The 24371-nt window shown below is 38.6% G+C and overlaps 3 non-coding genes across 3 annotated transcripts; 1 reads left to right on the plus strand and 2 right to left on the minus strand.

Moving 5' to 3' along the window:
* The first annotated feature begins 1164 nt into the window (after positions 1-1164).
* TRNAS-UGA (transfer RNA serine (anticodon UGA)) lies at positions 1165-1246 on the plus strand. Its single transcript has one exon. It is a non-coding gene; the product is annotated as a tRNA-Ser (tRNA).
* A 780-nt stretch (positions 1247-2026) lies between these two features.
* Positions 2027-2108, minus strand: TRNAS-GCU (transfer RNA serine (anticodon GCU)). Its single transcript has one exon. It is a non-coding gene; the product is annotated as a tRNA-Ser (tRNA).
* Positions 2109-2280: 172 nt separating this feature from the next.
* Positions 2281-2352, minus strand: TRNAQ-UUG (transfer RNA glutamine (anticodon UUG)). The gene has a single exon. It is a non-coding gene; the product is annotated as a tRNA-Gln (tRNA).
* Between the last annotated feature and the right edge of the window lie 22019 nt (positions 2353-24371).

A 24371-nucleotide genomic window follows, 5' to 3' on the forward strand; every position in this document is an offset into this window, starting at 1 on the left:
CCTAGGATTAAAAATAATATTAAAGGTTACTTTCCCAGGCCCCCTGAGGGGATTTGAGATTCATTCTGTAGCCCATCCTGTAACTTGAGATCCTGGAGCTTGAGAGGTTCTCAAGTTCTTTTCCCCTTATCGTGAAATACCGTATAACTTGTACCGAAAGAATTGCCTTTGTCTCCCTTATGCTGTCATTCGTCTTTCTCATCCTGTGTCAGCACAATTTTTCCTTATCTTGCAGGTAACCATCGTCCTCATCTTCTTTGTTCTTATCCTGTCTCTAATCTTCAACCCCCATAAGAAACCCTAAAATTACATCATCCTGCAGGTTATATAGCTTTCTGTCTATATAAGCCTGGGTCTTGTCCTGTATGGGGGTCTTTGTTTAGCACCTTGCTAATCACACATAATAAAGCTCCCATTGGTTAAGAGAAAATCGTCTAAGTGCATTCTTTCACACCTGAACCAGCTCTCCCGACTCTAACCTCAACAATATGTACATAATACAGACATACATGCACACACTTGTGTTAGGAACCAAAGAAAATGTAAAAAGGAAATGACATATCTGGACCCTCATGAAACTTTCAATCTAGTGGGCATTGAACCCTGCGTATTTAGAAGCCATCCGCTTTTCCATTCTGGGCCTCAGAAAGGACCCAAGACCTCAGGGACAAATGGAAACTTTTTGGGGCGTTCAGTGGAAAGATATGTAAAGGTACAACTAGTTCTCTTCCAAGTACTTGGTAAAGTCAGGTCTGCTTGACTAAAGAAGATCACCCCTTTTCATCGATGTTTTTTTAAAAAAAAGACTTCAAAAAACCAGTTTTTAGGTTATACTTTGTTATTCTACTATACAGGACTCAAAAATCACATGTATTTTTTTCAAAAGGGCATTAACTCTTCACACATATATTTGGAGATACGTGCACATATTCATCACCATAACTATTCATCTACCTTGCTAATAGAGGTCTTATTAAAACTTTAGAATAATCTGACTAAGCATTCAGTTATTCATTTCTGTTTTTAGTTAAATAATATGTATTAGGTGTCTACCATATATCAAACAGTACATTTAATGAAATTTAACTATGAACAAAATACTGAACTAGTAACCTGAAAGGAAATGAAGAAATGAAACATTCATGAGATAATTCAAAGCGTACGGTAGTCGTGGCCGAGTGGTTAAGGCGATGGACTTGAAATCCATTGGGGTTTCCCCGCGCAGGTTCGAATCCTGCCGACTACGGTATGTTATTTTGGGACACAACATAAAAAAAAGAGTGACCATCCGTTCCACTTGTGTAAATGTGGAGATTCTACTGATTTAAGGTTGACAGCTTCCTTCTTTCTGAAAAGAGCGACGGTAGGAATGGCCAATTCGTCTTTGGACGTCCCTCTGATTCAATTTATACGTCTCCGGAATGAGGAATCTATTTCTAAAATTCCTCCCTGCTTCAAAACTCAAGTATGATGTTTGCTATAAGACGTCAGGAAAGAAGGGGCTCCAGAGGGGGATTAGAGCAATGGATTTTGAACAGAGGATGGATACATTTTTATAGATGAAGATACATGCCGAAGACACCAGACATTTGGAGTCAGAAAACCCCGCAGCAAATTCTGGGAACATAAATTTTACTGGAGAAGAAGCAATCAGTATTGGTTCCATGAAAGCAGGGATTCAGGCTTTGCTGACTGTGCACCTTTGTATCTCCTCCAGCTCCTAAAACGGTAAGTGCTTAATAAAGTTCGTAACCGGTTGTTTCACAGATTGACCAAAGCCAGAGAATTTGTCACCGAGAGGGCTCAGGTGACTACCTTCATCACCGAATTAAAGGTATAGAACCTTCTAGTACAAAAACTTGGACGAGCCCAGGCTTGTGCTGAACTTTATTTCCTAGATAGATATTCGGAGTCATTCGAAAATCACTCCGAAAGGTTTTCCCTGAGTTAGCCTGAAACCGCTATTTTCCAAATTTTCTTCACCTGTAAAGGGTTAAAATCTACAGCTTTAGTAAGCAAGAGAAACCGACGAGGATGGGATTCGAACCCACGCGTGCAGAGCACAATGGATTAGCAGTCCATCGCCTTAACCACTCGGCCACCTCGTCTCTTTATTTAGGTAGTGGGATTAGCTTCTATAGTAGTGAAGAGTATTTCTCTAGGGAGGAAATAAAAGTCAAGAGAATTTTTTTACGTTTCTTTCTTTCACTAGAACAGTTCTACAAAATACGTTATATGAACGGCCTAAACCCATAAAAGGGGGGTATTGAAAAATTTAGAAGGTCCCACCGAGATTCGAACTCAGATCGCTGGATTCAAAGTCCAGAGTGCTAACCATTACACCATGGGGCCTTTTAGCGAAAGTGAACTAGCGCAATTGATCCTTATTTGACGTAGCCAATTTTTTTTTTCTTACTATGACCACGTCTCTCGTTTGCATTTTATGGTTTCCCAAACGGTTGCACTTGAACTGTCAACTGGAGGGGGGAGGGGCGGGCTGTGGCCGCCCAGGCTCGCAACCCTTATCAACAGGAGCCCGAGAAGAGGACGAAGCGGGCCCGAAGCTGGGCTCAGCCTGGTCTCCCACCCGACTCACAATAGGCCCCTGAAACACTCTCCCTCGAGCTAGGCCAAACTCGTATTCGCCCGCTCGCTCAACAACCAGGGAACAGCAGGAGGGTTGGGGGGTGGGGGGTGGGTTGCCAGAACCCAGAGGTCCGGATTCCCAGAATGCACAGCACCGGATGTGAGGAGAGAGGGGAGAGACTCCGCACGTTGCGCCTGCGTCTGCGCGGGGCTGTGATTGGTTCGCAGAGAACTCCCGGCAGGAGGAAGTAGGGGCTGGCGCGGCGTTCTCCAGGAAGGGGGAATATATTCTTTCCTCAGGAAAGGGGTTCGTTGGAGGATCCAGCATCTTCGATCCCCCGTGCTCCCGTGCTGTGGGTGCGGCGTGGCCAGCCTTATCTAGTGGGGTGAGACCACGATATCCCCTAACCCCCGGGAAGATGATCTCTTAGTTTTGCATACATACGTACACACGTATACATCTAGATACCTATGTCTGTGAAGGTATATTTGTATGTACAAATATCTGTTGTTGTAGCAGTTAAAAAATTAAGGGAGACCGAGGCACAAAGTTCCGAGCACAATCGATTTATTGGTGAACCCCGTATTTACCAATAAATAGGATCTCAGCTTCCACAGTAAAGACCCAGTTATGGGGTTAACAGCTCTTTTTATAGTTTGGGGGAGTACAGAAAATAGAAAGGCTAACATCATGGATGGAAGAAAATATGATTGGTGAGAAATTGGGAAGGAGGGCTAGCAACAACCCCCTCCTTCCCTTCTGTGACTAAGAAACGTTAATTGTTTGCGTCCAGCAATGTCTGCAAGGACAGGGATAGCAAAGCAGGCTTCTTTGCATAAAAAAAACAGACGTTCTTCAAGGATATCTTGGTGGTGTTAAGATACTAGACCAGACTCCCTGGTGTCCACCTGCATCCTTCAAGGATAACAGATTTCCTTGACACAGGAAGAGAACAGAGGATTTCTAAACTTAACTCATTACAAGCCAGCTAAATTTCTGAATTAAATTCAGAGACAAAGAATCATGACTTAGTTACAGAATAAAATCAATGAATTGTAAATAAGATCACTAAAAAAGACAATCTGATTATTTCAATGAATATAAATATGTTTCTATATAGATATCTAGGGACGTATATATTTATGTATGTAGATACATAAATATATAGCATATCTTTCAGGAGATGTTTATACATATATAATATAGACAGATAATCTGTAGATGTTTGTTGATATATATTATGTGTATAAATATATTTATAGATATACTGAGATATGTGTGCTATTAGTATGTACAGATGTCTATAGATAAATATGTATTTAAATATATTTGTGTATAGGTATCAATAGGAGATATATTTTTATACTGGCATATATAAATATAAACAGGTATTTACAAATATTTATATGTACTCATATAAATATATTGACATCTATAGATTTTTTAATATTATGTATGTAATACATAGAGACAGCTAGGTGGTGCAGTGGATAGAATGCTGGGCCTATAGTCAGGAAGACCTGTGTTCAAACTCAGGTTCAGACACTTACTAGCTGTGTGACACTCAGCAAGTCACTTAGACTCCGTTTGCCTCAGTTCCTCATCTGTAAAGTGGGGATACATTGGAAGAGGAAATGGCAAACCACTCTAGTATCTTTGCCAAAAATGCTTCACCAAGGGGTGGACACAAGAGTTGGACACAACTGAACAAACAACAGCAGCAGCAATATGTAATACATAAATATCTTGCTTGATGTTTATGCATACATATATGCATATGTACATGTATGCAGATCGCACATATGTGATTATATTTTATATATGGAGCATATAAAAATGTATATGTATAAATAGAATACAGTATGTTAATATATTTACTCTCTCTATATGGAGCAAACAAAGACAATTAAGGAAGGAGAAAGTAAGTTCATTGACCAGCTGTGAAGTACAGAAGCCAGAGACTTTCTGACAGCAAGGAAATAAATCTTCCAGCTTCAGCTTGGGGGATCCTGATCTTGAGTGTCCCTCTGTAGGCTTCTGGATCTGTTATGCTGAGACAGTCCTGCTGCCCTTGTAGTTACTGCTGCAAGGAATGAAAGGAGTGTCCTGATGATAGACCTTTCAAGTCAACGTATGTGCCTTATAAGGAAACTGTCTATGTGGTCAACAGGCCTTGTTTCTTTATTCCTTTATTTGAACTTTATATAATGTTTATATATATTTATATACACACACGAGCTTGGCGGGGCAGAAGTAGCCACCATTTTTTCTTGCTCTCCCGTCTGCTGGAAGACCTAATAAATTTTTTGCTTGAAACATCCCTAGTCTATAAAAAATATATGTATGTATATGTGCATGCACATGTGCAAGTATATGTGTATATGTACATGCACCTGCACATGTGTGTACTTCTGTATGTGCATATGTATGCACATGAAATCACGTGTTGTGCATTTACTTGTGTGTATGTACATATGTGTAGATAACTTTATGCCTATCATGTGATATATTTATATTTATGTATGCTACATGTATACTTACAGGTACATTTGTGTAACTACATGAAATGTGAAACGTGACTGTATCATAATTTGAGCCCAGTATCTTATGTATAGGAGAGGAAACCTCGATGCCTGGTGCTGTTCTGCCTGGGGTCCTTGCTTCCCCTCCCTTCTATGCATGTCCACTAAAATTGTGACACCCCCCCCCCCAATAGTTCTAACAGGTTAGATTCTCTGCTGCCCTACTTATACTTCAGCCGCTGGAGAGAAGCTGACCTCTAAACTCTCTACTAAAGGCTACACGCCCAGGACTGGGCAGTCTATTTTCCCAAATGTAGGTGGTCCTTATTCAAGCCAGAGAGATACATCGATGTTCCTTATAAAATGAGTGAAGGTAAATACCTTGGGATCTGCTGCTCAGCATTGCAGGTCATGCCACATTTTCAGCAATCACTGTTATTGCTGAGTGGACTCTGATGAGTTGTTAGAAAGCACACACAGGAAAGGCTGTAAGGCAGGGTCCTAAGGTAGTCACTGATCCTCATCCCTTCTAGTGGATTTCAGCTTCAGTAAACCAGTGTGGGATTCTTCTCTTGAGTGCAACTAGCATGGTAAGATATAGATAAGATGTCCTCCCCCAGCCCCCTTCCCCCCCCCAAAAAAAGAAATTTAGTGCAGTCTAAAGCATTAATGGCTTAAAACTGCACCAGGACTTTTGAGACACCCTGTATTTCAATACTTTATGACTGTGATGGGGGATTAGAGGAAGAGGGAGTTGGGAGGACAAATGAAAGCCCTCCTTTACCAAGGGTTCTGAGGAACATTACTTTTCAAAAGTAAGGTTTTGAATTGAAGTAGAAACTAGGTCCCTAGCTACTTAGGAATTTCTTTTGAAGTGTATCCTTTAAATTCTAATTTCATGCAGTAAATGTACTTTAAGCAATAAGTTGAGAAGGAGGTAAGAATTGTAAAGGGAAATATGGCACAAGCTTTGTTGAGATTTTCTCGAGTTCTCTGGGTTGAGTTAAAGGAGAAAATTTGATTAACTTTATGAAGGATTGTATGTAAAATTATTTCACTTTTTACATAAAATATTTTTACAGAATACACATTTTACATATCAATATTCATTGTGACTCCTCACTAAGTCAAAGGGAACTTGGACTACAGGACTAAGAGATGGTGAAGGCAGCATTAATACTCACGCCTGTCCTTCCTTCTGTGCCCACGTAGGAATTAATTGTTTCTGCATGTTAGAAAACTTCCTGTGTTACCTACAATGACAGCAGCAGTCTTTTACATATGGTGGATATCTCTTCTCTGTACCATCTTAGAGATCGTTTTCTGGGCCTGAGGATGGGGGTTGCTGTTAAGTCATCCATTATTCCTGAATAAGCAAAATTAATATATTTTCTTTAGTATTATACTATATCATTGAAAAAGCCTCAATGTTGTAGCTAAGGTAAAAGTTAATAATCTCAACACCACAAACTAGATTAAGCTTCATTGCCTATGCACGAGCAGAAAAGTAGGAATAATAAAAAATTAGAGTCAGATGTTACTTGTTCTGAGAATGTAACAAGAAGCTAAAATTGTTGCTCTAGAACAGGCCTGCACAACATATGGCCTGTTGTAGAGCAATAGGTCTCAAACTGTTTGATCTCAGGATCCCTTTCCACTCTTAAAAGTTATTGTGAACTCACCCCTCCAAAGCTTTTGTTTGAATGGGTTATATCTCTCAATATTTATCATATTAGACATTAAAACATCTTAGGGTTATGGAAATAGTTTAGACCTTTAGGACCCACCCCCTGAAAGTGGTTCTGCCATCCCTACGAGTCCCTGGGCCACAGTTTGAGAACCAGTCTTCTAGCGATTTGCAGTTTTTTATGTCTCTTCCTTCAGTCCTCAAAACTACTTTGAGTCCTGGCATAACATGACAAAAGAATCTTTGATTTACCCCCTTACTTATTTAGATAAAAATTGTGGTCTTTACAAATAATAACTTTACAGTGTAAATGCCTAACCAAAAATAAAGTTGCTTTTAAAAACTTATAAACTTATATCTTTGTTACTTAAATTTTTTCAAATACCTATTATTGTTAGGATGAAGGGACTAGTCTGAGACTTTACTTTGCAATTGCATGAAATATGTGATGCTAATAGCTCTGAAGTTATTAACACAGTGTAGACACCACCTTCTTTTCTTCGACATTGCCATATTTTTTCCCCTCACCACTCCTTCCACCATTCTTCCCAGTCTGCCTGTCATCTCTTTAGCTTTCTGCTTCCTCACCCTAAATTTCCCATCTTTTTTCTCATATCTCCCTCATTGCATTTCCCCCCTTTATCTTGACCTACCATCTTCCCTCACCTCTCTTCACCAGATTCCCTTTTGTCCTCTCATTAATTCTGGGAATGAGGAAATCAAGTTTCCTGACTTGCTATATTGGTTATCTTCCAGGCACTTCCCACTATCTCCCTACCCCAATTGATCAATCAGTTATTGTTTCCATGTTCCTTTAATTGTTTACAGACACTTGAGGAGAGTGGGACACCTCTTCTTCTGAATTCAGGGAATTATACCTGTTCATTCTTTTCTTGGGAAGACCCTAATCTTTCTTCCAATTAGAAATCAGGTTACCTAATGTTGCATCATTTCCTTTTAATTAATCAACCTTATTTGATTGTTTTTAATATATAAAAGTTTGCCTTCCCCTGTATTCAGGGTCCAGCCTAAGCTGAGGAGATCTAGTCCCAGTTTGTGGGACAATTGCCATGCATTGTTTAATAAAGTGGTGTACTTGGGAGATCAAACCTTTGTTTCCTAAGTCATTTCATCTTTCTCCCACCACGGGAGACATTATTATATTACACTGCAGAAGAAAGCAATGTACTTACTCAGCTTTCACTCACCCAGTTGATTTGGGGGGATGATCAGATACTCCCATCTCTGAAGTCTGTAAGTAGAGAAAATGCTTTCTTCCCTTCAGAATGGGAATAAAGCAGTGCACTCATTTACAAGTCTTTACTTTAATTCAGCAACATGTCAAGTGTATTGGGGGTGATGGGGCTGAGTGTGTACATCCTTACCCCTTCCAGTGGGCCACATGCTTTGACCCCTTGATAAAGGGAATTCCTTTCAAGCTCCTAGTTGGTCTTCCTGTATTCTTGTGAATGGGGTTACCTCACATGCAAATGACCAGCTGATTTAAAAGCCATTTATTTGGACTATTGTTTGTTCCCTGTTACATTAGGCCATACGTCTAGGCCTGGCAGGGATTTCTCATCATCCCAGTTCCAGGGCAAAAGGACATGTTTCATCACCTGAAGTTTTGGGCAAGGGGTACGGTTGGGGAGGGGAGGAAAAGAAAAATGGTAAGCAAACCTTGGGAATACAGTAAGGTTTTGAGGCTCTGTCTCCTCCATTTGAGAGTAGCTATAAAGAGTACGGCTTCAGACAGACTGACCTTTTCATTGTTACTTTTCCTATTATGTTAGCTGAGAAGTCACCCAAATGTATCATGGCCACTTCTACAACATTCTCAAATAGCTAACTCCCACAGATGCAAGGACCAGACTTATGGTCCATACCAAGTAATTGTTCCTTTTTGGTGGTAGGGTATGGAGAATGGGAGGACGATTGGGTCAGAAATACTAGAAAGGAAAGTCAAAGGAGTATTCAAAAGTGAACCTGGTGCTAGCTGTTAAAAGGCTCCGAGGTAGAAATTCTGTATGGTAGCACAATCACATGGACATTGGAATAGGACGATGAGTGACTGTTCCATCCCAGCCTGCCTCAGTCGTCTAGCTGCACACTTTGCTGATCAGAGTACCTAATATGCTTTGGACTTTCCCTGACCTGAAAAAAATACATCAGACAAAAGTGGCTGGTTACTGGTGGCAGTGCCTTGGACGTGTTGGAAGAGAAGCTAACCAACCCCTTCAAGGAGGAAGACACTCAGCAGCCATACAGAACAAGGGATTCAGAATAGGAGCAGAAGCTAAGTGGACCAAACTTTGATTGTGGTCTTGCAACCTTTGACTGATATTTTGGCATGGTTACAGGATGTGGAAAACCATTATCAGAATGCATACTTGAAAAAGAAATAGCTGCTCTCTCAGATCCAGGGACAAATTTGTCACACCTGCAGTCTTTGTTGGAGAAAATTCACAAAACGTTGCTGAATGGAACCCTACAAATTTATGTTTTATGTGATCTTGACCGGGCCTTTATTGCAGAAACACAATCTGTTTACACCTCCCTGACTGATTTACTAGACCCACACCACAACGACTGCCAAAACTTTTCATGTCTTCTCAGATCTCTCCATTCAATCCTGTCTCTACTGTCTGTACTGGGGACCTTGCCTCATACTTCACCCAAACAAATCCAGGTTATTCACCAAGAACGTACTCTTCCCCCCTTCTCACCTTAATCAAGCATTTTTCTTTACCATCTCCTTCACACCTGATTCTGATGAAGAAGTGGGGTGCCTTGTTGCTTAGGCTAAGGTCTCCCCTTGATACCATCCCTTCGCCTCCCCCAAAGCAGATTTCCTGGGCCATCATCCCCACAGTCTCTAATCTTTGATCTTGCCCTGTGTAATGCATCCTTCCCTGATATCTACACGCCCTTTCCTCCCTCTGTACTATCTCACTCAGTGATCCTGTCAGCTTCCATGGGTTCAATTGCCCTCTCTGTGCAGATGCTTTGTCCTTGTCTCTCTACTGAACTCTACTCCCCGTGACCATGAGCCTTTTGGGTGCCTCTAACTAGATGTCCCGTAGGCATCTCACAGTCAACACGTCCAAAACACAACTTATTTTTCCCACTAAAATCTCAATTTTCCTTTTCCGTAAAGGACATCCCTATTCTCCCAATCACCCAAGCTCAAAACTTTAGTGTTACCATCTACTCCTTATTCTCACTCACCCCATATATATCCCTTCTGTTGCCAAATACGGTCTTTTCTACCTTTATGGCATCTCTTGTATGATTTCTCTCTATCCATACTGCCCCCATCCTAACACAGACCCTTATCACTTCTTCTCTGAACTACTGCAATCACCTCCTAAATAGTCTCCCCTTCTCAGATCTTGCTTCACTCTAATACATTCACTTATCCACCAAAGAGATTTTCCTTTACTTTCTCTACTTCAAGGATCAAATATAAAGTCCTCTGGCTAGCATTTAAAGGCCTTCACTAGCCTCTTCTTTTCCAGTCTTCTTACATGTTACTCCCTTTCATATACTCTTCCTTCTAAGGTCCGTCTATATTAGCATACTTTTTGTTTCTTGAACAGAATTCCTTTTCTCAAATCCATGTCCATTCACTGGCTCTCCCCTATGCCTGGAATGTTTTTCCCTTTCACATCTACCACTTAAGTTCCCTGGTTTCCTTCAAGATACAGCTCAAACCCCACCTTCAGTAAAAAGTGGCTAAAGACCTTGCTCCCTTCCCATCCCCTACCCTGACCCTTCTTCAGAGATTACCTTCCGTCTGTTCTGTTTCTATCTCACATGTACATGGTAATTCACTGGTCTTTCCCATTTGAATGTAAGCTCTTTGAGGGCAGGTCCAGAGTTCTGCTTCTTTATATCACTAGAGCAGCCCAGTACCTAGCATGTAGCAAGCCCTTTTTATCTACCACAAGACCAGGATCCAATTTCAAAGAGTAAGACCTAGTAGAGGATGGCCCACTGTATGTATCTTTCTAAAAACACAAGGCAACTATGTTTCTGTCCAGAGACCAAAGAAAGGAAGCTAATTTGCAACTTAATTTCTGCTTACACTTAATTTATTATTTTTATTTTTCTGATTACATATAAAAACAATTTTAATATTTGTTTTCTAAAACTTTTAGTTCCAAATTCTCTCCCTCCCTCCCACCTCATGAAGAAGACAAACAATTTGATATAGATTATACATGTGCAGTCATGCAAAACATTAAAAACAAAACAAAACAAAACATTTTCATATTAGTCATATTGTGTGTGGGGGAAGCCAGACCCCCCCAAAAAAAAAACGGAAGAAAAATAAAGTTTTAAAAAGTATGCTTCAATCTGCATTCAGACTCCATCAGTTCTTTCTCTAGAGATGATAGCATTTTTCATCATAAGTCCTTCTGAATTGTCTTGGATCGTTGTATTGCTAAGAAGAGCTAAGTCATGCTGTTGCCATGTACAATGTTCTCCAGGTTCTGCTCATTTCACTGTACATCAGTTTGTATAAGTCCTTCGTGGTTTTTCTGAAAGCATCCTATTTGATATTTCTTATAGCACAGTAGTATTCCACTGCATTCATGTACCATAACTTGTTCATCATTCCCTGATTCATGGGCATCCTCTCAATTTCCAATTCTTTGCCACCGTGGAAAGAGCTACATATAGGTCCTTTTTTTAAAAATCTCTTTGGGATATAGACCTAATAATGGTATTATTGGGGCAAAGGGTGTACAGAGTTTTATAGTCCTTTGAGCACAGTTACAAATTGCTCTCCAGAATGGTTGGATCAATTCACAACTTCACCAACTCTGCATTAGCATCCCAATTTTCCCACACTCCCGCCAACATTTGTCATTTTCCTTTTCTGTCATATTAGCTAATCTGATAGATATGAGGGCATTTCAGAGTTGTTTTAACTTACATTTCTCTAATCAATAGTGATTTAGAGCATTTTTATATGACTACAGATAGCTTTGATTTCTTCTTCTGAAAACTGCCTGTTCATATCCTTTGACCATTTATTAATTGGGGAACGACACTTTTCCCTGCACATTGATTATGAATATGTAAAAGGATATCATAAACTCAAATCAAGGGGTAAGTGGACAAAGACAATTGGAGGAGACAGAAAGAGTTTGTAACTTGTAAGTTATAGAAATAGAAGTTAATTTAATAGCCTCAGTAGTTGGTGTTTAATTGATTGTTACATTTAATGTTATCTTTACTGAGCTGTTGTTTTCAGATTTTGCCACAAGGGGGTGGTAGTGTAAAGTAAATGATTCCTAAACTGTTTAAGGTTTGTCATAGTCACTGAATCATTAGAGCTAGGTGGAATCTCTGGGGTCACATACTCCAATCTCATAATTTTACAAAAGAGGGAAGAAGTCTAAGGAGCGAAAGGCTCTTGATCAAGGTCCACACATTGGATCAATGGCAGAATTGAGATCTCCAATCCCTGGTCTCCTGATTCCTGGGTTAGAGCTCTTTCATCTGTTTTCTGCTTTGGGATCTAACAGTTTACCAAATGCTTACCAATGTAGCTTTTGATATGGTTCTCTAATAATTTTTACCCTAAGGAAAATAGACTGATTATGTGAATGACCAGTGCTTTTCTAGTCTTTCTCTTAGCCCCTCCCTTTCTTCTGAAACTGGGAAGACAATATTCTTTGAAGGTAAAGGCTCCCTCCTAATGTGTGAAGCTGATTCAGTGAGGGACCTGGATCCTGGCTCTTGCTTAGTTTGGGAAAATTAGTAAATAATTTTACTAGTTAAGAACAACAAACAAAAACTCCATTGTCCTCAAAGGAAAACCTGATGAGGGGAGTGGGGGAGGGAATGGTATGCCAACCACTGGGTAGTAGTCAAAGCCTTTTCCTCCCTCATTGAACACTAAACTTGGTTTAATAAAAACTATTGTCAAGGCAATGAATCAGTTTGATGCAAACTTTATCTAAATAATACGTTTCCTCTCAAAAGAGTTATAAACTATTCATAACCACATAAAAAAGTGTTCCAGATAATGATTAATAAAAGAAATGCAAATCAAAACAACCTTGAGGTTTCATCTCACACCATGTAAATCAACAACAGTGACTAGATGAGAATACTCAATATAGGAGGAACCATGGGAAGATAGGCACACTCGTGTATTATTGATGCGGCTTAGAATATTATAACTATTTGGGAAAACAGTTTGGAATCATGCAAACAAAATAACAAAATGTGCATACCCTTTGACCCAGAGATTCTACTGCTAGGCATATACCCCAAGGAAGTCATTGATAACAAGAAGGTAAAGTCCTTATGTATACTGAAATATTCATGCCAAAACTTTTTGTGGTAACAAAGAACTGGAAACAAAGTAGATGCTATGGACCTGGGAATGGCTATACAAATTGTGTGTGCTTGAATGTGGTGGAATATTACTGTCTGTAAAAAATGAGAATGTGGTGACTACTGAGAAACATGGAAAGATCCCTACAATGAACCGATGCTGAGGGAAGGAAACAGGCAAAAAAACAATATACACAACGAGTGCAACCATGATGAAAGAACAACCACGAAGCAATTCAAAAACAGTTACAAAATTACAAGGAACAAGTATGTCTCCAAAGAAGGAATATGAGAAGGCACCTTCCCCAACTCCTTCGCAGAGGGAGGAGGTCCTCAGATATGGAACATTACATATATTTTCAGATGCTTTCAATTAATCACTTTTGCTGACTGTCTTTTCCTCCTCTTCTTTTATTTGTTATAAGAACATTCTTTTTATGGGGATGAGTCTCTAGGACAGGAAAGATAGAGGGATGCAGGGAGAAATTTAAATAAAATAACAAAAAAAGTCCAAAAAAGAAAAAAGCTTTTATTTAAAAAAAATCCAAGAATCAGTAGGGTAAAAATCAAAGAGAGGTTATTTTTGGGGTCTTTGAAGAAGGGGAATGATGAGAAACAAGCATTTTGAAGAGCAAGTGAATTAAGGTGAAGGAAATGAATGGGAAATTTTGTTTTAAGTTACTAAAACTTTTGGGACAACAAAGCAGAAGATTAGCATGAAATTATCCAAGACTTTGAAAATATTATTCTCAAAGTCTATGTAGCACCCACACACACCTCTTTGGGATATCTCCTCAAAAAGGAACTACTACCCTATAGCTCCAGGATGCTCCTGGTGGGACTACCCTTTTAAAACTATGTCTCATGAGCCTCCTACCCATGTGTTTGCCTTCCAGTCAGCCAATAGACACAAATATCTCTTAGCAAAATCATTTACTAAGATGGCATAGGTTAAAAAAAACAGTTGCTACAAAACATTCCTCCCCACAAACCTAGGGTGCACTCTCCCACAAATACAGTTGTCACTAGGAAAAGAGGGCCCAAATTTAGAGTACAATGTTACTGAGGTACACATGTAGGGACCATGTATCCAAGGCTACAATAACTCCTCCATTACTTCAAGATTACTCATAGCTTGTCATAGATCACAGATAAAATATACAACTTCCCCTGACTCCATGGGGAGAAACACTTCATAGTCTGACATTTCTCACCTATCACTTCAAACCTGCCAGTACAAAACTGCTTTTCTCAGTTTCCACTTGGCTTCTATACTATCAAACAGACAGTAATAGATTTCATAACCTTTTAAAAACAGACATCTGAAATAGGATTTCTATATAGGGGATCAGGACTTAGCCCATGATTTCATTGAAATAAAAATTCCCTAGTGAGTTATTTCCCCTTTACCAATACAAGATAATCTTTTTTTAAGTCTTTTTTTTTTTTAGGCAGTTGGGGTTAAGTGACTTGCCCAGGGTCACACAGCTAGTAAGTAGCAAGTGTTTGGTCTGAGGTTGGATTTGAATTCAGAGCCTCCTAACTTCAGGGCCGGTGCTCTATCCATTGTGCCACATAACTGCCCCTACAATGTATAATCTTAAGAGACTTGCTTGGGGAACTGAGAGATTAAGTAATTTGCCCAGGATCACATGACTAGGATTTGTTACATGGAACATCTATTTCCCTGAGTGTTATTGTATGAAGGAAGTAGATGTTTGTGTTTGGAAGAAGTAGATGTTTATGACCAGCTTGGAATCCACTGGCTGCTTCCTAAAGTCCCTTAGGGACATCCCAATCATGGAGATTGGTATGTAAAGTTGCTTGTAAGAGAAAGATGAGACTGGTTATTGTGAGAACAAGCAGAAAATGAAGCAAAATGAGATGGCAAGAATCATTCCGTCTCTACTCAACTTCTTCCCCTCCTTTCCATATTCATTATGAAAATCATGGTGATAAGAACATTGCAGAATAAGCAAATGATAGAAACCTTAGTATCTAAAGGATTCCAGATAAAAGTCAGTGGATGGTCTTCATTGGCAAATTGGTGGTAGATTCTTCCCCTGTGTATATATGAAACCCAGTTTGGTTTCTGGCTGTTGTGTTTGAATTGCAAGAAAATCATAAAGAATAATGTTACATCTTGCTATTGCCAAAATTCTCCTTCTTTTAAGGCCAAGCAGGTCTTGGAATAAGTATTTCTTTTCCTCATCTACTCTTCTGTTAATGAAAATTTCCTTTCTATTTTTTCAAGGAAAGGGATTATTTCTAAAAACCTGAAAAAAAATCATCTGACCGTGTTCTAGCATCCTTAGAGCTATGGAACTTTAGGATTTAGAGAAAGATTATCTAAAGGAGAGCTCGAATAGTCTAGGGGAGGAAGGAAGAGTTACAGAACCAAAATGTCATGAGGTCTTGCTGTTGCTCTTACATTTAACTCTTTCAACAATGTCCCATGTTCATATAGTGAGTAGTAAACTGCATGAAACTGCAGCAGCATTGGTTGGAATCCAAGTTCCAAAAGTCCTTAATTTTCTTGATGTTTAAGACTTCTTTTTTAATTGTTAATTCATTTTGATTTATCAACAATCATTTTCATAAGCTTTTGAATTTTAAATTTTTCTCCCTCTCCCTCTCCAAGATGGCATGCAATCTGATATAGGCTATATATATACATTCCTATTAAACGTATTTTCACATCAGTGATGTTGTAAGTAAGAATTAGAACCAATAGGAGGAACCACGAGGAAGAGGAAACAAAACAAAACAGAAGAAAAAAAATAGCAAATAATATGCTTTAATCTGCATTCAAACTCCATAGTCCTTCCTAGGACGTGGGTAGGATTTTCCATAATGAGGCCTTTGGAGATTGTTTAAGACTTTCTAATGCCTTTTGATTAGCCCAGACTTATATTCCACTTTGCTACCGAGGACCACAAAGAAGAAAACAAATGAGAAAACCCTAAAGACCCAGGAAGGATAAAAGATACTATTTTATTTTATTTAAAATTTTTAAAAAACCTTTTTATTTAAAGTTTTGAGTTCCAAATGCTATCCTTCCCTCTCCTCTCCCCTCCTTAAAATGGTAAACAATCAAATATAGATTATACATGTATAATTATGTAAAACATTTACATATTACTAATTTTGTACAAGAAAAGTTGAATAAAAGAGAAAAAATGAAAAAAGTGAAAAACAGCATGCTGTATTCAAACAATATCAGTTCTTTCTCTGGAGATGGATAGTAGCATTCATCATTCTCCTTTTGGGATTATCTTGAATCATTGTATTGCTGAGAAGAGCCAAGTCATACATAATTCTTCATTGAACAATATTGCTGTTCCTGTGTGCAAAGTTCTCCTGGTTCTGTTCACTATGTATCAGTTCATGTAAGTCTTTCCAAGCTTTTTTCTGAAATCATCCTGCTTGTCATTTGTTATAATACAATTATATTCCATTACAATCTTATACCACAACCTGAGTTCAAATCCAGCCTCAGACACTTGACACTCACTAATTGTCTGACTCTGGGCAAGTCACTTAACCCCATTGCCTAGCCAAAAAAAAATACAATTTTATACCACAGCTTGTTTGGCTATTGCCCAATTGATGGGCATCTCCTAAACTTCCTATTCTTAGCCACCACAGAAAGAGCTGCTATAATTATTTTTGTACAAACAGGAAAAGACACTATTTTAATATGATTTTATTTCCTTCAAGAAAGACCCACCTGTATTTGGATTAGTCTCAGTTCATTACCTAGGTTTCTCAAACAATGACAGTCATGGAACAGATCTGGTCAGCCTCCTCTCAGAGGAACGATGTTCTATTTTCTTTTACTTTATTTTATGAATCTGATTATTTGGGTATGTGAAATTGGTCCACCCATTCCAGAAAATAATTTGGAATTATATTTAAAAAAAAAAGAACTAAACTGTTGAGTTATTTTGAACTATAGATCCCATCCTGGTCAGATACCAAAAGGAGCTTAAAGGAAGATAGACTCCATATATGCTTAAATATTTCCTGCAGTACTCTTTATGGCAGCAAAGAACTAAAAATAAAATGGTTTCTTAGCAGCTGAGAAAAGGCTGAACAAACTGTGATCTATGAATGTGATGACATATATGGAACTATAAGGAATGACAAGTATGAGGAATTCAGAGGAACTTGGAGAGACATTTATGAACTGACAGAGTGAAGTGAGCAAAACTAGAAAAACATTTTATGTGCTAATTATAATAATATAAATGAAAAGAGCTAAAATAAAGTAGAACATTGTTTAATTGTAAAAACCCATCTTGACCCCCAGCAAAAGATGAGGAAATACACCTCCCTTTCACAGGAAAAACCTATATGGTTAGCCAGGGTTGCTATGTTGCTTGGTTTTTATTCATTGTTTTTCTTGTCTAGATCTGGGTGGGGTGGGGGGCTCAGGGATTAAGGGTGGGATAGGGCAGGGCTTCTTAAACTTTTCCCACTGGCAACCCCTTTTCACCTGAGAAATTTTTACCCAACCCGAGGTATATAGGTATATAAAATAGGTATACAAATCAAATATTTACTGATAATAAATCATAAAGAAATTTATTTTAAAACAATTCTTTGGTGTATATATAATTTTACCATTTATTAAAGAGGAAAGCAAATTTGCATACCAATGAGAGATGTGCTTGTTTATTTTTACATAAAGATCTAAATCTTGGTGGAATATTTGATACTCCCAAACTTAGAGCATCTTCAACATTTTTCAGAGTTGATGATTGATATTTTGATTTTATAATCGTCAGTGCTGAGAATGCCACTTTGCATAAATATGTAGTAAAAAGGGGCAGAAGTATGTTCAGGGCCATTTCAGAAATTGTTGGAAATTCTGCCCTAATCCCAAGCCATAATAAATTTAACAATTTTTTAGGAAACTCAAGTTTTAAACCCATGTTGCTTGATAACTCGGGAAATTCTTGACCTTTTAATGGCAGGTGACTAACATTTTTTATTTCAATTGAGTATGGTTTATGAACTGAACTTAATCTTTTAGAATAAAAATTTGAGGGAAATATTTCTGAAACTGTCTCCAGGCACTTCAGATGGTCAATTATAGCCCTTACAATTAAATCTTTGGGAAGGTTATTTTCAATTTTAAAATTGTCTCTAGCTGTAAACATTTCTAAAGAACCATTATCCATCCTATTCTTTCATGTGTTAACTTTTTAAAATAAAACTTTCCATTTTATCTTTTAACATAAATATGTTATAATTTCCCCTTGAAGCCACATGTTTAAATCATTTAGTTTTTCAGAAATATCCAACAGATAACACAGTTTTGAAAGCCATAAGTCACATGAAAAAAATGAACAAAATGGGATTTCTGCTCAGTCAAAAATAAAACAACTTTATCCTTCAACTTCAATATTCTGTTTAAATGTTGCTCTCTTGAGAGCCACCTTACCTCTGCATGTAGTAATAAGCTTTTGTGATTAGGGTACATGTCTTTCCAAAGGTTTAAAAACAAATGACTATTAAGGTCATGGCTTTTAATGAAGTTAATGATTTTGATAGTATCATGAAACACAACATCTAACTCTGATGATTTTTTTGGCTACAAGTGCCTCCCAATGGACCAGGCAAGTGAGTAGAAGTGATATGTTCATTGTCACGAGCTTTAAAATTTACTACAAATCAAACATTCTCACCCATCATTGCTCCAGCACCATCTGCACAGACACCAATGCAATTTTTCCACCGTAATTCTTCATTTGTGAGAAATTGACTTTAAGATATATATCTTCCCCTCTTGTGTGCCCTTCCAAAGGGCAACAAAACAATAATTCCTCATGTATGCTTCCTTCATAAACATATCTTACATAAAGTAACAACTGTGCCATGTTAAAACTGTCAGTTGTTTCATCTAACTGAATCTAAAACTCTAGGCTGTTCTTAGGCCTGGTAATAAGCTGCTGGAATTGGTCATTACTAATTTCAGAAATTCTTTTGGAAGCAGTATCATTCAGTAAAGGAATTTTATAAATTTCATTCCCATACTTTTTCCCATGAACTATTTCTGACATTTTAATAGCAGCAGGTAACATGATGTCTTGTCCTATCACAGAGGGCTTTTTAGTTTTTGCAATTAAAAAAGAAATTTCATAAAATGCAAGTAATACTTTTTGTTGACAGTAACAAATTTTTCAAAACATTGTTTTTCTTTATTTGAAGATTTTAAAAGTCATTCAAAATATTCCTTTGATTAATGCATACTTGGTATTAAGATGTCATTTTAGTTTGGGTGGTTTCATGCTCACCTCAGCAAAATCTTCATTACAAATTAAGCAAAGAAGTTTTTCCAAACCAGTATCATTATTAGAAGTAAATTCATATTGCAAAAAATAATTAGACATATTTCCTTTTTCTGGTCAATTTAAGTATAATACAATCTGGTAGCAAAGATTCTGCCACATTGTCATCAGTATTTTAACCTTTTCTGTCTAAATTGAGCTATTTATCCATAATTTAAAAATATTTTTGTCCTAAAATATAAATAAATATTGCTTATAGTCTCTCAAATAAATACTAGCTTTGGGGTATGAAATTACATTTGTTTGTGCTTTTTTTTTTGTTTGGACAATTAGAGTTAAGTGACTTGCCTAAGGTCACACAGCTAGTGTCTCCCATGTCACACAATCAATTGTAAAATTCTTAAGAGAGACTTTGAGAGTGTCCTCATATCTCTTCTTCTGTCCACCATGTGAATGCTTGCCCTGTGTGAGTTCTCCACAAAATGGTCTTTTTGGCAAGCACATGTTTTGCATTTGAACAATTTGGCCAGCTTATCGAAGCTGCACTTTCTGCAGTAGAGTTTGAATGCTTGGCAGTTTAGTTTGAGAAAGGACTTCAGTGTCAGGTATCTTATCCCTCTAGGTGATCTTCAGAATCTTCCTAAGACAATTCAAATGGAAGCAAATCCATTTCCTGGAATGGTGCTGGGATACTGCCCAGGTTTCACGGGCATACAGCAATGAGGTCAGCACAATGTTCTCTGCAGACCTTCAGCTGGTAGTCAGCCTAATACCTCCTCTTCTACGCTTCCCTTCAGAGTCTCCCAAACACTGAGCTAGCTCTGGCAATGCATGCATCAACTTCGTTATCAATGTGTACATCCCAGGAAAGTGCACTACCAAGGTAAGTGAACTTAGCCACAGCATTCAAAGCTTCTCCATTTGCTGTAACCGATGGTTCCACGTATGCATGGTGTGGTGCTGGCTGGTGGAGCACCTGTGTTTTCTTGGTGTTAATCGTTAGGCCAAAATGAGCACAAACAGCAGAGAATTGATCCCTACTTTATTGCATTTCAGCTTCAGAGGCTGCATTGAGTGCACAATGATTTGCAAACAATCATGCACAAATTCCCTCCACTTGGATCTTCACTTGTAGCCTTTTCAAGTTGAAGAATTTACCATCGGTGTGGTAGCTGACCTTGATGCCATGTTCGTCCTCACTGAAAGCATTTGAGAACATGACTGATAGAGAGATGGGTGCTTCTATGATGCCCTGAATGCTATTTGCATGCACATATAGCAGTCATGATAGAGAAATATTATTAAAGGGTTTTTGTCTTTACTTGCTGCAATTAAACACATGTTTCTGTAAAAGAAGATAACAGCAAATTTTAAAATCAAATATTTTAACACAATGCAATCCAAAGATATAGTAATTTGATACTTATATACTGAGGGATGATGGTAGGAAAATATTAAAACTCTTTGTTTTCCATAATTAAATTATTGTGTTTCGGTAAGAGCAGAAAACTTCTCATGTACAGTAAAAACACTGCAATCCATAACTTAGTCTCAAATCTGAGCCCAGGTGATTCTGGCAGTGTTGGTGTTCTACAGGGTGATGACATGCACAGTGCAAAGTGTGCATGTTGTGTGTTCAGAACCAAGGCTGCAGTGAAACTTCAGGATGCAACATGGGCAAGTGTTGCCAGAAACTCCTCAGATTCATTATCCATTTGATTTTAATTAATTTTTGATTGTTACATGTTCAGAAACCTTTTACTGCTGTCAGATTTCTATGACGTCCACGTTCAGTTCAGGAACCCCGTATGGGGTTTCGACTCACAGTTTAAGAAGCGCTTGGATAGGAGACTATGTCTCAGGAAATGACTGATATAAAAATAAAAGACATTCATTAAAAAAACATTTTAAAGACGTGAAATACTTTGAAAGCTAAATAATAAAGACAATGGAACTGTAGTTGCAGCTTTGAGTCTATTTTTTCCTCATTTGCCTCTCTCAAACAGAAGAGAGAAAGGGATAGAATTATCAGCAGCCATGCCTACCAGGTTCAACTTTCCTGATTCCTTCTCCTTTTCTTTTCCTCTTTTCTCCCTCCAAACTCACCATCTTCTACACCTTTCGGGAAGCATCAAAAAGTTAAGCTCTAGGCTCCTCTTTCTCCAAGTAATCCACATGGAGATCACATTAACTAGTGAACTAAAGTCTAGACAGACAGAAAGAGAATCCCAGGGTCCTTTCAATTCCATCTTTAGGAGTTTTAGTGATGATACATATAAATGGCTCCTGATCATAACCACCGCCCTTCCCTAAGTGAGAGAGAGAGAGAAAGATAGGGAGAAGGGGAAAGAAAGAGACAGAAAGACAGAGAGAGAGAGAGAGAGAGAGAGAGAGAGAGAATATGCAATTGGTGTGCTTTGGAATGGCATTGGAACATGGTATAGTCTGTAACTGTTAGACATGTGGTCAGGACAAGACTGTTACAATTAGCTGCATAGCCAGAATTGAGAGAACCTTAAAAAAGTCTTTGTTCACTTGATTATTTTCATTTTTCTTTGGCTGCTTGATATTTATGAATTTCTTTGAATCTTTCCTGCAGTGAGAGACAGTATTGTAAGGGGGAGAGGCCTTGGCCTTTCCCCATTAAGCCCAACATGTGGACCTACAAAATAGGCCTCGGTCCTGTACCTCTATCTTTTCTTCTTTCTTGTTAAGGGAAAAGACCAAAGACTACAATCTTGTGAGTATTGAAAGGTCAAGAGAATAAGCCTCTGGGAGCCTATCAGCTACATGAGGCCAAGATGTGCCAGTGTTCCAGCATCCCAGAGTTGGCATTTCAGATTCCCAGATCCCAGAAGGCAATAGCAATTGGGGAGGGAGGCAAGAAAGGGCTCCTGCAGAAGGCAATGTTTGGCCTTAGTCTTGAAAAAAGTCAAGGGTTGTAAGAGGTCAATTAGAAGGAAGAGCATTCTAAGCCAGGGGTGAGGAATCTGAGGCCTGAAGGCCACACATAGCCCTCTAGGTCCTCAAGTGTGGCCCTTTGACTGAATCCAAACTTCACAGAACAAATCCTTTTGTTAAGGGGATTTGTTCTGTGAAGTTTGGGTTCAGTCAAAGGGCTGTACTTGAGGACCTAGAGGGACACATGTGGCCTCAAGGCAAAGGTTCCCCACCCCTGTAAGCAAAGGGGGATAGTTAGTACAAAGACAGAAAGATGGGAGATGGGGCATTTTGTGCGGGAAATGGCAGTAGGCCAGAATGGGTAAAACACAGATTTCATGGAGGGGAGTAATATGGAAGAAGACTGGGGAGACAGTATGGAACCAGGCTGAGAAGAATTTAAATATCAACAGAGGAGTTTATATTTCATTCTCAAGGTATTTGGGAACTCCTGGAATTACTGAGTAGGGGGGAGGGATGACATGGTCAGACCTATGCTTTAGGGAAATCACTTTGGCACTTCTGTAGAGGACAGATTGCAAGAGGAAAAGGTGAATCACAAGAGACCAATTAGGAGGCTATTGCAATAATCCAGGAAAAGAAGTGATTTTGGCCTGAACTGGGATGGTGGCTATGAATGAAAAGAAGGGAAAGTACCAGAAAGATATTGCTGATGGAAAAAACAATATTTGGCAACTAATTGATACGTGGGGTAAATGTGAGGAGTGGAGGATGACAGTAAAGTTGTGAACGTGGGTTTTCAGAAGGATGATGGTATTTTCCACAGTAATGGGGAAGTTCAGAACAGAACAGGGGTTGGTTTCAAGGAAGAAAGATAATGAGTTATCTCTGGGGTATATCGAGTTTGAGATGTTCAACCAACATCCAGTTTAAAATAGACACTTGGTGACTAAGTGCTGCATCTCACCAGCTGTGGACCCTGATGGCTCTGGAGGAGAAAGTGAGGCTAATGACTTTCACAGCCCTCTGTCACTTAAATCCAATTCATTTGCAACTCATGGCATCATCTTCTTGATGTCATGGTCCTCTTAGAGAATGAAGGACAAATAAAATGAACTGCATCTCACTAGCTATATAAATCTGAGAATTATATGCATAGTCAGTCAATAAATATTTCTTAAATATGTCCTATGAGACTGGCTCTGGGGATACAAAGAAGGGAAAAACAAAACAAAACAAAAATGTTCTCTATATCAAGCATTCATTATAGTGGTAGAGACTATGTGTATATAGCAAGGTAAATATATAAGCTATACAAAATATATGGAAAATTATCTGGAACAGGAAGACATCAGCAGCTGGCGGGGACCAGGAAAGAATGTCTACAGAAGGTAGGCTTTAAGTGGACACACAAAGGAAGTCAGGAAAAAATGGAGGGTATGGGGACAGAGCACTTCAGGCATAACAGATGAGAAATGCAAGGGTTCAGAAAGGGAAGATGGAGTGTACTGCAAGTACACCACTGTGCCTGGCTGGATCCTAGGGTACATGGAAGGGAATAAGGAAAGGAAAGAAGGGGTCAGGTTATGAAGTTATGAGTTTTAAATGCAAGACAGAGGATGTTATATTTCATTCTAGAGGTAACACATATTCACTGGAGCTCAATGATTGTACACTTCAGAAAAACCACTTTGGCAACAGAGTAAAGGAATGGATTGTAGTTTGAGACTTGAGGCTGGGAGGCCAATTAGAAGACTTTTGCGGAAGTACCAGTGAGAGTGAAAAGGGCTATAACTTTGGGTATGAAGTTGTTTAAGTGAAGGGAAACGGATCTCTATCAGAGACACTGTGAAGGTACAGATGACAAGATTAGGAAATAGATTGGATATGTAAGGTGATAGTGATGATTTGAGGAAGACATTGAGGTTTCCAGCATTCATGACTCGGAGGATGGCAATATCCTCCCCAGGACAGATAATAATAATAATGATAATAAAATGAAATGAAATAATAAAGTAAAATGA

The sequence above is a fragment of the Phascolarctos cinereus genome, unplaced genomic scaffold (genome assembly GCF_003287225.1).
Source record: "Phascolarctos cinereus isolate Bilbo 61053 unplaced genomic scaffold, phaCin_HiC Scaffold_5;HRSCAF=322, whole genome shotgun sequence".
In the NCBI taxonomy this organism is placed as follows: Eukaryota; Metazoa; Chordata; class Mammalia; order Diprotodontia; family Phascolarctidae; genus Phascolarctos; species Phascolarctos cinereus.